The sequence below is a fragment of the Microcaecilia unicolor genome, chromosome 3 (genome assembly GCF_901765095.1).
Source record: "Microcaecilia unicolor chromosome 3, aMicUni1.1, whole genome shotgun sequence".
Classification (NCBI taxonomy): Eukaryota; Metazoa; Chordata; class Amphibia; order Gymnophiona; family Siphonopidae; genus Microcaecilia; species Microcaecilia unicolor.
Window position 1 is genome coordinate 86,933,091 of NC_044033.1, and position 15,537 is coordinate 86,948,627.

General features: G+C 42.1%; 1 protein-coding gene across 4 annotated transcripts in view; it reads left to right on the forward strand.

The window, feature by feature from the left end:
* PELI1 (pellino E3 ubiquitin protein ligase 1) overlaps positions 1 to 15,537 on the forward strand; it is a 170,913-nt gene that overhangs the window by 94,120 nt on the left and 61,256 nt on the right. The window contains exon 1 of one of the 4 annotated variants that reach the window (XM_030196149.1): positions 10,821 to 10,857. The exons of the other annotated variants lie outside the window; for them this stretch is intronic. The gene's annotated coding sequence lies outside the window, so the exon portion shown is untranslated. Of the gene's footprint in view, positions 1 to 10,820; positions 10,858 to 15,537 lie in introns of those variants that run through there. 4 annotated transcript variants of the gene reach the window in all.

The window sequence follows — 15,537 nt, forward strand, 5'->3', positions numbered from 1 at the left end:
GAAGTGTTGAATCCTGCAGAAGTGGATTGATAAAGGTCCCCCTGTAGGGTTCTGCAAGAAGCTGCAAATGTATTAATTGCTGAGAATGGACCACTTGCTGCTGCTACTACTACTTATCACTGTGCTTAGATCAAGTGTAAACTGATAAATTTTGTAAACATTTGGCAGCAGTTTATTTCATCTTTAACACTGTAACTCAAAAAATGAGATTAATGTTTTAAATGTTGCTAATTGAAACTTATTTTTACTTTTGTCAATAACCAACCCAACTTTTTTGATACAAATTAAAATTGTTGGCAGATACTAACAAATTATGGTGTGTTATGGATTGATGTAATACAAAAAAATTGAAGTATTAAATAAGACTTCAGTCTTTCGTAATATTCATGTAGTCATTTTGTCCTCATAATTGAAAATCAGAGATCAGGGGAAGTTGATGCAATAGTGATGACGCATACATTAATTGAAACAAAAAAATCTGAGCTATTTTTCATCCTGAACAAATCTCTCAATCACGTATCACTCATTTGATAGACATTTCCTCTACTTTGTATAGTGGATGTTTAATAGAAATGCTTCAGAAGAAAGTGGTCTGATAACAGAAAATTATATCCCCAAAGCGCTCTGGTTCTGTAGCTTGTGTGTCTTGAGCAAGTACAAAGATGAAAACAATGAATTTTTAGCCACAGCCAAAATTTATATAATACTCTATATACATCTCCATTTTCTATTGATGGAATTCTTTTTTTTTTTCTTTTTACCACACTTCCTTGTTTTCAGTGGCAGTCTGGGATTTATGTGCAGCTATGTGATTTGCACTCCAGACTGTAGCAGCATCAATCAGAAGGTCAGATTTGTTCTCCCCAAGTGAAGTTACACAAGTGCATGTTCCATAGTGCATTTTTAAGGAGCACTTATGGAATGTCTGAAGGACATGAATTGAGGTTGCGGGGTGGTAGACTTAGGTGTAATGTCAGAAGATTTTTTTTTTTCAGGGAGAGGGTGGCTGATGTCTGGAATGCCCTCCCGAGGGAGGTGGTGGAGAAATAAACTGTGGCAGAATTCAAAATGGCATGGGATGAACACAGAGGATCTCTAAGTAGAAAATGAATGGTATAAAAAATAAAGCTTTAAAGGGTTGCATATGTGTTTGCATATCAGGTGGTGCTTAGATGGCAACTTTGGCTGTATCAACTAAGGCCAGTGCTGGGCTGGCTTGTACGGTCTGAGTCCCACATATAGCAATCTGGTTGTAGGATGAGCCGGAGAGAGCTTTGATGGAAACTCCAGTAAGTTGGAACTTGAGGACAATACGGGGCAGACTTTTACGATCTGTGTCCTCAAATGACGAGATGGATTTGGATAGGCTGGCGTGGGCTTTGACAGCAACTCCAGTAGTTGGAACATAAGGACAGAGCCAACTGGACTTCTACAGTCTATGTCGCAGAAACACCAAAGAAAGACCACGTTAATATCACGTTCTGATGTACAAGGTTTTGCATAAACTTGTGCCCCTTGTACTAACATAAATGTATTTGTACCAGCCTAAACGGCAATTAAGATAGTACATAAGTAGTGCCATACTGGGAAAGACCAAAGGTCCATCTAGCCCAGCATCCTGTCACCGACAGTGGCCAATCCAGGTCAAGGGCACCTGGCACGCTCCCCAAACGTAAAAACATTCCAGACAAGTTATACCTAAAAATGCGGAATTTTTCCAAGTCCACTTAATAGCGGTCTATGGACTTGTCCTTTAGGAATCTATCTAACCCCTTTTTAAACTCCATCAAGCTAACCGCCCGTACCACGGTCTCCGGCAACGAATTCCAGAGTCTAATTACACGTTGGGTGAAGAAAAATTTTCTCCGATTCGTTTTAAATTTACCACACTGTAGCTTCAACTCATGCCCTCTAGTCCTAGTATTTTTGGATAGCGTGAACAGTCGCTTCACATCCACCCGATCCATTCCACTCATTATTTTATACACTTCTATCATATCTCCCCTCAGCCGTCTCTTCTCCAAGCTGAAAAGCCCTAGCCTTCTCAGCCTCTCTTCATAGGAAAGTCGTCCCATCCCCACTATCATTTTCGTCGCCCTTCGCTGTACCTTTTCCAATTCTACTATATCTTTTTTGAGATACGGAGACCAGTACTGAACACAATACTCCAGGTGCGGTCGCACCATGGAGCGATACAACGGCATTATAACATCCGCACACCTGGACTCCATACCCTTCCTAATAACACCCAACATTCTATTCGCTTTCCTAGCCGCAGCAGCACACTGAGCAGAAGGTTTCAGCGTATCATCGACGACGACACCCAGATCCCTTTCTTGATCCATAACTCCTAACGCGGAACCTTGCAAGACGTAGCTATAATTCGGGTTCCTCTTACCCACATGCATCACTTTGCACTTGTCAACATTGAACTTCATCTGCCACTTGCACGCCCATTCTCCCAGTCTCGCAAGGTCCTCCTGTAATCGTTCACATTCCTCCTGCGACTTGACGACCCTGAATAATTTTGTGTCATCGGTGAATTTAATTACCTCACTAGTTATTCCCATCTCTAGGTCATTTATAAATACATTAAAAAGCAACGGACCCAGCACAGACCCCTGCGGGACCCCACTAACTACCCTCCTCCACTGAGAATACTGGCCACGCAATCCTACTCTCTGCTTCCTATCTTTCAACCAGTTCTTAATCCATAATAATACCCTACCTCCGATTCCATGACTCTGCAATTTCTTCAGGAGTCTTTCGTGCGGCACTTTGTCAAAGATACAGCAAGCAATGCTTGTTCGAAGTAGCATTTTATCATATGATTAAATTGGAAGAGCATAGAAGAAGAATCTTCTATGTTGCAGGTCCAGTGCTGTGGAATAAAATCCCAAAACGAATTAAATTAAAGTTTTGAGAAATTTTAAGAGCGAACCTAAGACATTGCTATTTGTTGAAGCATATGGGTGATTCCAGCTTGTTCATATGAGAGAGTATTAACTGCAGTGATCTTTGTATAGTAAGTGAAAGATATATCACAAGGTTGATTGTTTATATTTAATATATAATTTGCAATGTGATTTTTTTTATGTATGTAAACTTGTAATCAGCCTAGAACAGTGGATAGTGCAGAATACATTAAAAAAAAATAATAATTGTTTAATCTTGAATTGATAATGAATATGACTGTTGGGCAGACTAGATGGACCATTCAGGACTTTATTTGCCGTCACTTGCTATGTTACTATGGGGCTCATTTTCAAAGCACTTAGACTTATAAAGGTTCATAGGATCTGTGTACAGATAATTTCCCTTAGAATTATTACCATAGTGGAATTTTTCTTTTGCAAGTGATATGCTTGTATAAAATGTATAATAATAAAGAGATTTAAACATAAAGGTTCATAGGTTGCTGTTTAACTTTGTAAGTCTAATGCCTCAATATGTAGTATAAGGGGTTGGAGAGTGAACTATGGTGTTATGAATCAGTAAGGTTATTCATAGGGAGTTTTAAGAGCAACCATCTCATTTGCTCCAACATGTAACCCTGTCCTCCTCACTCTTTTTGTGGTTGTGACACCTCCCCCTCCCACCCCCCGCCACCCCCAAATCAGAGGTGCAGAATAATGATGCACCTTTGGAAGATCCCACCCAAGCCTCCACCACTTGGGCACTCTCCCGCTCCCTCTCCAAGGTGTTTGTTTTTTCTTCTCCTTTTCCCTGCATGCTCCCTCTCAAAGTTGAAAGCCATTTTGTCGTTTTTGAGTGCGGGCTTTGTAAACCATTTTGTTCTCTTGTTTTGTACCCATGGCTTTGAAAGATACTTTCCAGATTATGAGCATTAAAAACTGTATCTCTGCTGAAAAGATCAGCATACTTCAGTATCTGAGTTGCTACCTGAAGCTCTGTGGTAAGGTTGCTGTAGGCACAATCTTTCTTTGGTCTAGAGCAATGGTTCTCAACTAGGGTGTTGACACATTAATGTGTCACCAAGAACTGGAAGGTGCTGCTGTACATTTTTTTTTTCATAGACAACAATTTCATGCTTTGATAAACAGCTATTTGTGCCTGACAGCTGAAGAGAGTGCAGAGTAGTGAGGCAGATATTTGAAATCCACATTGCCACTCCCTGTTGCTGCTTTCCTTGTGGTTACCTGAGTCAAAAATGTTGCCAATTTCCTGAAGGTTTTTCACATCCTTCATTACCAGTCAGCCTAGACCAGTGATGGGCAACCTTTTGAGCTTGGTGTGTCAAAATGTGTCAAAAAACCGAGCATAACTCGAGTGTTGTGTCACTTCGAGAAAATTCACTGCTACTAGGACCGCCCCCGGGCCCCCCCTACCCGAGATCGCTGCCCACCCGAGGTCGCTGGGCCCCCTCCACCCGCTACCGGGCCCAGAACTAACCTTAAAGCCTCCTTTCACGTCGCAGCATCAGGGCAGACCTCCTCCTTCCTTCTGTGCTCCGCCCTCGCGGACGTTACATCAGGCGAGGGCGGGACACGGAAGGAAGGAGTGGCCTGCCCTGCTGCTGCTTGCTGCGACGTGAAAGGAGGCTTTAAGGTTAGTTTAGGGCGGACCACACTGCGGCGGCGCCGCATGTCATCGAAAATGGCTACGCGTGTCAGTGCTGACACGCGTGTCATAGGTTCGCCATCAGGGGCCTACCTGCTCGGCTGTAATCTCTACTAGTACTATAGTACTATTAGACTTACGCAGCACTGTACATATTAATGCAGGTACTTTCACTGTCCCTAGAAGCTCACAATCTGATATACCTGGGACAATGGAGGGTTAAGTGGCTTGACCAAGGTCACAAGGAACTGCAATGGAAATCGAACCCAGGTTGCCAGGATCAAAGCCCACTGCACTAACCATTAGGCTATTCCTCAACTCCATTGACAGCTTGGCCTGGTTGCTGAGAAGCCGGAGGTAGCACGAAGCTTCTTCTCATTTCTCCCTTCTGCTGCATCTGTTTGTTGGGCAGAGAAGACTAATTTTTTAAAAGGAGTTCTGGCAGGGAAAAAGTGGATGAAATGGGAAAGACAAATGGTGATTCCTGGGGGTTGGGGTAAGAGAAGGTATGAGCCTAGAGGGGATGGGGTATGAGAGAGAGGTGATGAACCTGGTGCAGTGATACTGTGGTGGGAGAGAGTGGACCAGAGGTAGCAAGGGTCCCTATCCCCCAAAAAACAACAACTTGTAGGATTGAGACTAGGTGGAGATATGGGAATGGGGGAGAACAGGAACTCCAGGAATTAAGTGGGGCAGGATGGAGAGTGTAAAATTGAAGGAAGAATTGAGGAAGATAGAGGATGGGGATAGATCTGTGAAGAGGGGTTAAAGTTGGAAATAGGGAGCTTGGAAGGAGGTGAAAGTGTTAATGGTAAGCTGAGTATGGCATAAGAGAATAAAGGGCTGGAGGCCACACAGGATGGGTGACCAGAAAGGAGCTGGATTTGGTGAGAAGACAAAAGACAGGAATATAAATGAGAGGAGGTGAGGGTTGAGTACACAGGGTGGAAATAAGAGGACTAAGTAGTGGGTGAAAGTCATTAGGAAATAAAAGGTGGGGAAAGGAATGAGAAACAAACCCATTCCTCCCTCTATTTATTTTAACCACCATTATGTTAACAGAATGACAATAGTAAAATCACCAAATGTAGCATAAAATACAGTAAACTTGAAGATAAGCAAAATGAATCCTAGTAACATGATAAAGTATCAGAAATATCCACATTAAAACAGCACAGTAGGGTCAGCAGGATACATCATAATAAGCAGTGTGGAAGAACATTCATATAAGAAATGTAATACAATATCAGCACAATACAAATAGCAAACACTAAACCATTCAAATGACATACAGTAGATATGATGCCCATAAAGTCATTATGTTGAAGATATAAAGTTGGTAGCTAAGTAATAGGTGAAAAGAGGGAAACTGAGGATTGGAGAATGAAGGGAGATGAAGGAGGAGTAGAGGTGAAATCTAACTATTAGTGCATACAGACACTGAAGAGAGAAATAAAGGGAGAAATCTGTTCGGGACAGATGTGAAGAGGGAGAAGATGGGAAAGAAGAACTGGAAAATTAAAATGAAACACTGGAAAAGGAGTTAGACTAATATTAAAGTAGAAGAGAGACCAGCAACACTTTGCTGAAAAAGCATTTTTTGTTTTATAAATCAAAGGGAGGAAAAAAATATTTTTAAACTTTGTGTTCAGAATGTCAGCATTGGGAATGTGTATTTCTTATCTTTTGTTTTGCTCAGTTTAAATGGAAATGTATTTAGCATGGAAGGCACGTTGGTCAATAAAACAGCCAGTAAAGGGTAAAGCAAAGCATATATAACAAAAATTATAATAAAGATATGCAAGCTAATTAACTAAAATAACCTAAAATGGCAGTAAGGGAAATTGTTGTTGTTTTTTTTTAATTTATTCCATTCCTCAGATCTGACAACTAGTTTTTCTAGTTTGTAAAACAGTATTCTTTGGGAAGCAGAACCTCCAAAGTTAACCCATCCCAATGCAGAGGGGTCAAAGCATGCAAAGGTTTTGTTCCAAGTTTCTGTTTCTGTTTTCTTTCTTCATAGGTACACTGCTCATAGTCATGCTTCTTGGTGTTTCCATTTCATGTTTTTTTGTTTCCAGGAGTCAGTCTGGGTCCTGTGTGTGTGACTGATATAAATGAGTCTGCTGGTTAGCCTTTAATTTGTGTGAGGATCTATAGCTGTTCAGCTGGGTCTGTTTTTCTAATGGAATGTGTATTAACTGTTCTGCCTTTTCAAAGGTAAGATCATTGCTGTTTTAGTCCTGGAATTAGTGCTATTATGATGCTATTTGCATGTTTGCTAAATAGGTTCTAGTTTGTGTTTGTGCGGTTTTTAATTTTTTTCTTGTGTGGGGGGGGGGAGGGGTGAGGGCAGGGTTTTGTTAATCCACAATATGTCTGGCAGTGGACCGATTTTGTGTTGTTATTACTGATGCCATAATCTGGAAGTATGTGTATGGATTGTTTTTTGTATGGTGAGTTGTAAGAGGAAACATACTAGCATCCTAGCTCCATTTTGTTTTACTTATGCCTTTTCGAAAATTTATCCAAAGCGGTGTATATTGACAGGTGTTTGTGTTTGCTTTTGACCCTATTATGAAAAATTGAGTACAACACACCTATTTCAGATTTTTTTTTCTCTGATTCAGCAAAGGTTAAAATTTTTATGTAAAAATTGTATTTCAGTAACAGGTTGTAAAGAAACTGAACGTTTTAATGTCATTTTTAACAGCGGTAAAGTATTTAGGATTTTTTTTTTTACATTTTAGTTGCCATGTATATGCCAATATTCATCAATTGTATCACAACAAAAAGGTCATGGGATCTCTGTACAGAACCTTATTATGTAGATTCTTGCTAGCAGTTCTGCTTCATTTCGTAAGTCAAAGCAATGGATGAAAAATTAGCGGAGACATTAGGGGGCCTTTTTACTAAGATGAAGTAAAATGTTCAATTACTGCACAGTAACCCCCAAATTCTATAAAGTGGGGCACCTAACTTTACACTTACTATGCAAAGTTACAAGTGTAAATTATAGAATAAGGTCAGTTCTACGTGTAACTTAATATATATAATCTGCCGATATAAGTGATGTTAACTAGCAATAAGCACTAAATGTTATCTGGCACTAATTGGCACCAGTTAGCACTTGCACACGCAACTAACCTTACTATTCTAAAAAATATGCACACAAAATCTTTACTGCACAACCGGGCTGGTCTAAGTGCTTCTTCCTAAGGTTAGGTGTTTCAGTGCTGACTTACAGCTAGTATTCTGTAACGGTAGATTCCATTCCGAATTACCGTTGTTGAATTGACGTTTAGCACCCAATCGTTTGGTGCCTAACTTAAAGCAAATCCTTCTTGAATCTGCCCCTCAGTGCAAAGCTGTTCAGAGCATACAGCATTGAACAAAAAAATATTTGGCCAAATGGATACATATACTGCCTCATGCTTAGCATCTGTGCTGTCTGCACCAGTGACAGCTTGTGGTAAAGTATTGCATGCTATCTGCAGTGTGCATTTCCAGCCTTATAACACAGTATACAGTAAAGACCAGATTCTATAAATGACACTGAAAATTCAGTGCTGATAAAGGTTCAGCGCTCAACAATATTCTATAAAGGGCACTCTTTATCAGCATTTAGCACCAAATTCAGCACTCTGCTTTGGGCATGAGGACTTAAACTAGCTGAAACCTGTGTAAAGTCTGGCACAAATTGGACGCGGATTCATGCTTTTCTGTAACACCTCGCATCTTTTGTGAATACCTCTGACTCATCCACACCCCATGCTCCATTTTGAGTTGCGCACAATCCAATTTAGGCACCCATTGTTATAGAATAGCACATAGCCAGATTAGTTCCAATTAAGTGCTTGTTAGCTCCAGTAATTAAATATTTATTTTATTAGGATTTATTTACCACCTTTTTGAACAAATTCACTCAATAGGTGTACAATAAGAATAAATCAAACATGAGCAATAGACAATTACAGCGGTAAAAATATTCAAATAACAATACAAAGTATGGCATAGTATACTACTTACAATGTCAACACAATACATAATAGAACATTTTAATTGACAGTGTAGGGTATAAGCAAAGATGGAACCTATAGATAGATAGTTAAGAGAGTAAGAGGAGTTAGAAAATAAGGTGACTAATTCAAAGAAAGGTGCACTTGAAGTCAGAGAGATGGTTATCTCAGCTAGAGTAGGAATGGGTAAAGATGTCCTGCTGCAGTATGTGCAGCCTGTGTCAAGTGTGTGTGTGTGTGAGAGAGAGAGACTAAATAAGTTAGTTACTTTTTACATTAAAGGCCTGGTCGAAGAGCCATTCTTTCACCTGCTTTCTGAAGTAGAGATAGTATTGTGTTAAGCAAAGCCTTTCAGGGAGTGCATTCCAGAGTGTGGGGGCTACTCCAGAGAAGGCTTGCTTGTGGTATCACATCATGTATTGTCTTTTGGAGAGGGTGTGGTTAGTGATAGTCCTTGGGAGGACCATAGTGTCCTTGAAGGTGTGTAGAGGATCATCCTATTCTTCAGGTACTCTGGGCCATTTCCTTTAAGGGACTTGAAGATCAGACATAGAGTTTTAAATTTAGCCCTGTATTGTACTGGTAGCCAATGAAGTTTTTGCATAATGGTGTGATGTGCTCTCATCACTTGCAACCTTCTATGAGTCTTGCTGCTGCATTCTGAGTCAACTGGAGCTGCTGCATGTCCTTTGTAGTCAGACCGTTATAGAGTGTATTACAGTAATCCAGTCTTGGTGTTATCATGACATGCACAACTGGGATCAGATTTACCTTCTCGATGTAAGGAGAGAGGCAATGTAGCTGTCGAAAATAGTAGAAGCAACTCTTGAAGGTTTCGTAGATTTGGTGAGTCAGAGTAAGTGTTGAATCTAACTGTATTCCAAGGTTTTTGACTTGTGATTTGAGGGCGAGTTCCCAAAAGAGATTTTGATGTTGGGTATGTATCCACCTGTGTTAGGGACCCAGAGAAGGTTGGTTTTACTTGGGTTCAGGCAAAGTTTGTTGTGTTTAGCCCATTCTTGAATTGATGTTAGGTAATCAGTTTATTCAGGGCTGTAGGTAAGTCGGGTTCAGTGAGTATGAGTAGCTGCACATCATCCGCGTAGATGTAGAATTGAGTGTCCATTGACCGAATCAGCTCAGCTAGTGGCTTGAGGTAGAATTGAGTGTCCATTGACCGAATCAGCTCAGCTAGTGGCTTGAGGTAGAATTGAGTGTCCATTGACTGAATCAGCTCAGCTAGTGGCTTGAGGTAGATATTGAACAGAATAGGTGACAGTATTGATCCTTGTGGTACCCCGCAGGTCAGTACCAATGGTGGCGATGAGTTGCTGCCAAACCTTATGGATTGTTACCTGTCTGATAGGATATGAACCAAGCGAGTACTTTTCCATTGGTACCTGTTTCTGTCAGTCGTGCTAGCCTGATATCATGATCCACAGTGTCAAAAACTGCTGAGAAATCTAGCAGTACTAACACCAAGGTGAATCCCCTGTCTCAGTTTCTCTTAAGATCATCTAGTAGGGGTACGAGGACCATTTCTGTTCCATAACGGGTTTGAATCCAGAATGATATGGATCTAGCCAATCATTGAGTTGAACACAGACTGTTCTATAAGTTTCCCTAGAAATGGGATGTTGGTACTGGCCAGTAACTTTCAAGTTTGTCCTGGTCAAGGTTGTTTTTCTTGAGCAAAGGGTGAAGCACTGCCCTTTCTAATGCTGTTGTTAGTTGCCCATTAGAATGAGAGGAGTTCACAATTTTTGTGGCGCCTCCTGTGAGGCCCATACTTGCCTGCTGCACAGTCTTTGAGGGAGCAAGTAGTTGGTCAAAGGTCTCCTAGGATTTTGTCAAGGCTGTCCTCTGTCATTGGGTTAAAAGTGTCCCATCTGTCTCTGCCAGGAGGGGCCGAGTTTGTGCACTCCTGGTTAACTTGATTGGAGACTGGGTGGGATTCCTTTTAAATCCTGGCAGAGACTTTTAATTTTGTTGACAAAGTATGCAGTAAAATCATTGCAGTTCAGTTTAGACTGGGCAGGCTGGTTTTATTGTGGGGTTGCAGTAGGCTGTTTACTATAAACAGTTGCTTGGTTGAATTCGCAGCCTGTGCAATTCAATGAGAGAAATGTTTTTTGATTGCTGTTAAGGCTTGGTGGTACTTTGTCTGTGCTTCCTACAGTTTAGGAAGATTTAAGCCATCTCCTTTCCAGTTTCTGTCCTTCACGTTTAAGGATCTGAAGTTCTGGAGAAAATCAAGGTGAGCGTTTGTTAGTGGAGCATAAGACCTTTTTTAGTGGTGCTGTTTTCTCTAAGGTCTTGGCTAAGTGTATGTTTCAAATGTCAACCTGTTCTGACACTGTAGTTGTCTTTTCATCCACATGTGGATAGTCCAAGGCCAGGGCCACCGAGAGACTGAGCCGGGCCCGGGGCAAGGCCGCCCATGCCGCCGCCCCCCCCCCCCCCCAGTCACTACCACTGTCACCTCCCTCTCCTGCTCTCAGGCTGCCGGCGCCGCAGTCCCTGGTCTCCATCCGCCACCAGGCGCCCTGCATTCAAATCGGCAGTGCCTCACCTCCGTGTGAAAGCGGTAGGATCACCTCCCTTTGGGCCCTCCTTTACTGTGTCCTGCCCTTGCGGAAACAGGAAGTTACATCAGACAAGGGAGGGCCCAAAGGGAGGCGATCCTTCTGCTTTCACACGGAGGATAGGCGCTGCCGATCTGAATGCAGGGGGCCCAAGGCGGACAGAGGGGCTGTCGACGGAGTCTAGGGTGGGCAAGTGAGACCAGGGACTGCAGTGCCTGCGGCCTGGGAGCAGGAAAAGAGAGAGACCCCTGCGCTGGCCCCCCCTTGGAGGCCCGGGCCTGGGGAATTTTGTCCCCCCTGCCCCCCCTCTCGGCAGCCCTGTCCAAGGCCTCTAGTAAGTAGGAACTTCAAGTGGTCAGCTTTTATTTATCTGATCTGATTCCAAACTCTGTGAGGCGCCATTTGTTTCAGGTGACCACTTAGGGAAAATTTAATTAGAAAATGGTCTGACTATATAATAGGGTTGTTATTTCAATACTGTTAACCCAGAATTATGGAATGTCAACCAGGCCTAGTATGTGACCCTTTTCGTGGGTTGGAGAATTGATCACCTATGTCAATCCTAGTGCTGTTATCGTGTCCAGAAAGCCAGCTGTGGTGCTATCTGGGGTTTCAATGTGTAGATTGAAATCTCCCATGATCAGCAGCCTAGGGTAATTCAGGGCTTTTCACCTTGGAGAAGAGACTGCTGAGAGGAGACATGATAGAGGCATATAAAATAATGAGTGGTGTGGAAGGATCTGGCCTACCTAGTGGACTCCCTCTATGATCTGCTTCGAGCCTCATCTAAACAAATGGCCTTGGTGGTTACAGTCTGGCAGTTGTTATAGCCCCGCCACTAGGCGGTGGGCACAGCATCCAAGCAGTGCCTTACCAAACTTCCCTTCAGGGGGAAGCTGCTCTTTGGCGAGAACCTGGGGGGGGGGGGGGATTCCAAGTTTCAACAGTTGCCGGAGGATAAGCCCCAGGTAGCTTCTAGAGTGTGCCCTTCGCGCTCATGTCTTAAGGATGTGAAATAGTACTACTCAGGGTGGACTGCTTCCTTTCAGAGACCGAGACAATCAGCAGTGGACAAGAGTTCCTCGCAGCCCGCCAGGGCTTCTTCAGCCTCTCAACCTTTGCAATGATGGGGCGCTGGTCCACTCTTCTCTGGGGTTGATAGGCAATCGTCTCACTCATTTTCTAGAAGAGTGGACCAAGATTGCATCTGATCAGTGAGTCCTGGATAGTGTCAGAGACGGTTACAAATTTGAGTTCTCTTCTTCTTTTTTTTTTTTTTTTAAAATGTTTGTTTATAATTGTATTGAGTAACAGCATTTGAATAGTACAACATCTGAACCAGCCTCTGGCTCGGTTCAAGTAATAGCCATAAGAAATCTTAAACATACCTAACTTTTCTTTTTCTTTAACATTCCTATCCTCCCCCCTCCCCTTCCCCTCCCTCTCCCCCCTTTTGAGGTTCTGGCGAAGCAATTTCAGGATGAGATGACCATTAAATATATGGGTCCCAAACATGATGATAGGCTATTATATTGCCTGTATGCAGCGCTGTGAGTTTAGACATCAAATGAATGTTATCCAGCTTGTGCATTATCACCAATATAGGGATTGTTGTTTCCATGCTGCCACCAGCACTAGTTTACTGGCTACAACACCTGATCGCAGATTTTCTTTTTCTTGGACTACCTGTGCAAAGCCTTGCAGAAGTGTCAGGTGGTGCTGGATACTCTAAGCAATCTGGAAGACTTGTACCAGTCCCTGTTCCCAAAAGGGGTCAGGGCAGCTATTCCATCTATTTTGTGGTACTGAAAAAGGGTGCCTCATTCCACCGTGTCCTAGATCTCAAAGCATGTCAACAGGTCTCTGAAGGCGAAGCATTTTCAGGTGGATAGTCTATGCTCTATCATAGCTGTGGTTCGCCCAGGGAATTTCCTCAACTTGGTGTACCTCCACATCCCTATCTGGACTTTACCAGCTTTTATAGTAGTAATTGAAGCAGCAGACATTTTATTTTAGGAAAAAAACTTTTCACATTTTATATATTATGTACCTTCTTTAATAACAGTAGAAGCCTTCAGGATTTTGTTTCTTATGTTTTTAAAAGCTAAACTTTGTCTCAGCCTCAGAATCGGTATAGTCATATTCATCTTACCAAAGATGCACCTTTCTGAATGATGTCAGGTTCTGTTTCCTCTGCATTGTTCATCTGAAACATAAGAACTGCTATACTGTGTCAGACCCAGGACCATCAAGCCTAGTTTCCTATTTCCAGCATTGGCTAATCTAGGTCACAAGTTACCTGATAGCTCTTAAAAAGTAGATCTGTTTCTCAAAGTTCATTTTCCAGAATGAGCAGTGGTTCTCCTAAGTCTACCTGGCTAATACATTTTTAAAGACTTTTCTTCCCAGGAATTTGTTGAAACCAAATTTTTTTGACACCTGCTACATTAATTGCCTTCACCACAGTCTATATCATCAGATTCCACAACTTAATTATATGCTGCATGAAAAAAAAAATCTACAGTTTTGTTTTCAAAGCTACTGGTCATTAGTTCATGATGCAACCTCTTGTTTTTTGTATTATTTGAAAAGTTAGAAACATGACAGCAGATAAAGGCCACATGACCCATCCAGTCTGCCCATCCTCTGTAACCCCTAATTCTTCCTGTTCCTAAGCGATCCCACATGCTTATCCCATGCCTTTTTAAATTCTGGAACAGTCCTCGACTCCTCCACCGGGAGGCTATTCCACGCCTCCAGCACCCTTTCTGTGAAATAATACTTCCTTAGATTACTCCTAAGCCTATTCCCTCTTAACTTTGTTGTATGCCCCCTTATTCCAGAGCTCTCCTTCATTTGAAAAAGGCTCTCTTCCTGTACATAAATGCCCTTGAGATATTTAAACGTTTCTATCATGTCTCCTCTCTCCCTCCTCTCTTCCAGCGTATACATGTTGAGGTTCATAAGCCTGTCCCTATAATTTTTGCATTCAAGACTGCTTACTAATTTCGTAGCCGCCCTCTGGACCAACTCCATCGTATTTATATCTTTCCGTAGGTGCGGTCTCCAGAGCTGCACGCAGTACTCCAAATGAGGCCTCACCAGAGACTTAAACAACGGCACTATCACCTCCTTTTTCCTGCTGGTCATGCCTCTGTTTATGCACCCAAGCCTCCTTCTGGCTTTGGCCATCGCTTTTTCTACTTGTTTGAAAGCTTTAAGGTCGTCAGACACAGTCACCCCCAAATCCCGCTCTTCCTTCGCACACTGAAGCACTACACCCCCTATACTGTACCATTCCCTCAGATTTTTGCAACCCAATTGCATGACCCTGCATTGTACCTGTAACACATGTACCTTTCTATGACTACAGTATCACCTTGTATTTGTTTCAGTACTGGACAAGGTGAACGCCTTTACGGTACTATGTAAGCCACATTGAGCCTGCAAATAGGTGGAAAAATGTGGGATACAAATGTAACAAATAAATAAATAAACCTTACCAGACAGCCCTTCCGAAATATCCCTCACAAAGACGTTAAAAAAAGCTGGCCCTAGGACCAATCCCTGCGGTACTCCACTGACTACCTCCTTTTCCTCAGAGCAAGCTCCATTCACCACCATCCTCTGTCTCCTACCATTCAACCAATTTTTTACGCAATCAGTTACTCTAGGTCCCGCACCGAGGGCACTCAATTTATTTATCAGTCGCCTGTGCGGAACCATGTCAAAGGCTTTGCTGAAATCCAAGTTAAAAATCCAAGGTTAAATAACCGTTCCACTAATGATTTTATTTTATTTTATTTTTATTTGTTGCATTTGTATCCCACATTTTCCCACCTCTTTGCAGGCTCAATGTGGCTTACACAATACATCATGAATAGTGGACATATATATGAAATAAACATTTAGTATTACAGAAGGATCTTGGGTAACATGATAGTGATAAAGCATGATTATTTATATAACAAGCAAATAGTAAAGACAATTCTGGATATATGTGAAGGAGTTCATATTTGTTGGTCTTTGTGGTATGCCTTGTTAAAAAGATGGGTCTTCAATAGTTTGCGGAAGTTAGTTAGTTCATAGATTGATTTTAAGTTGCGCGGCACCGCGTTCCAGAATTGTGTGCTCAAGTAGGAAAATGTTGACACATGCATTAGTTTGTATTTTAGCCCTTTGCAGTTGGGGAAATGAAGGTTGACGAATGTGCGGGATGATGTCTTAGCATTCCTAGGTGGTAAGTCTATCAGGTCTGACATGTAGGCTGGGGCATCTCCATGAATGATTTTGTGGACCAGGGTACATATTTTGAACATATTTTACTTGCTAGTAAAAAAGGCCCATTTGTG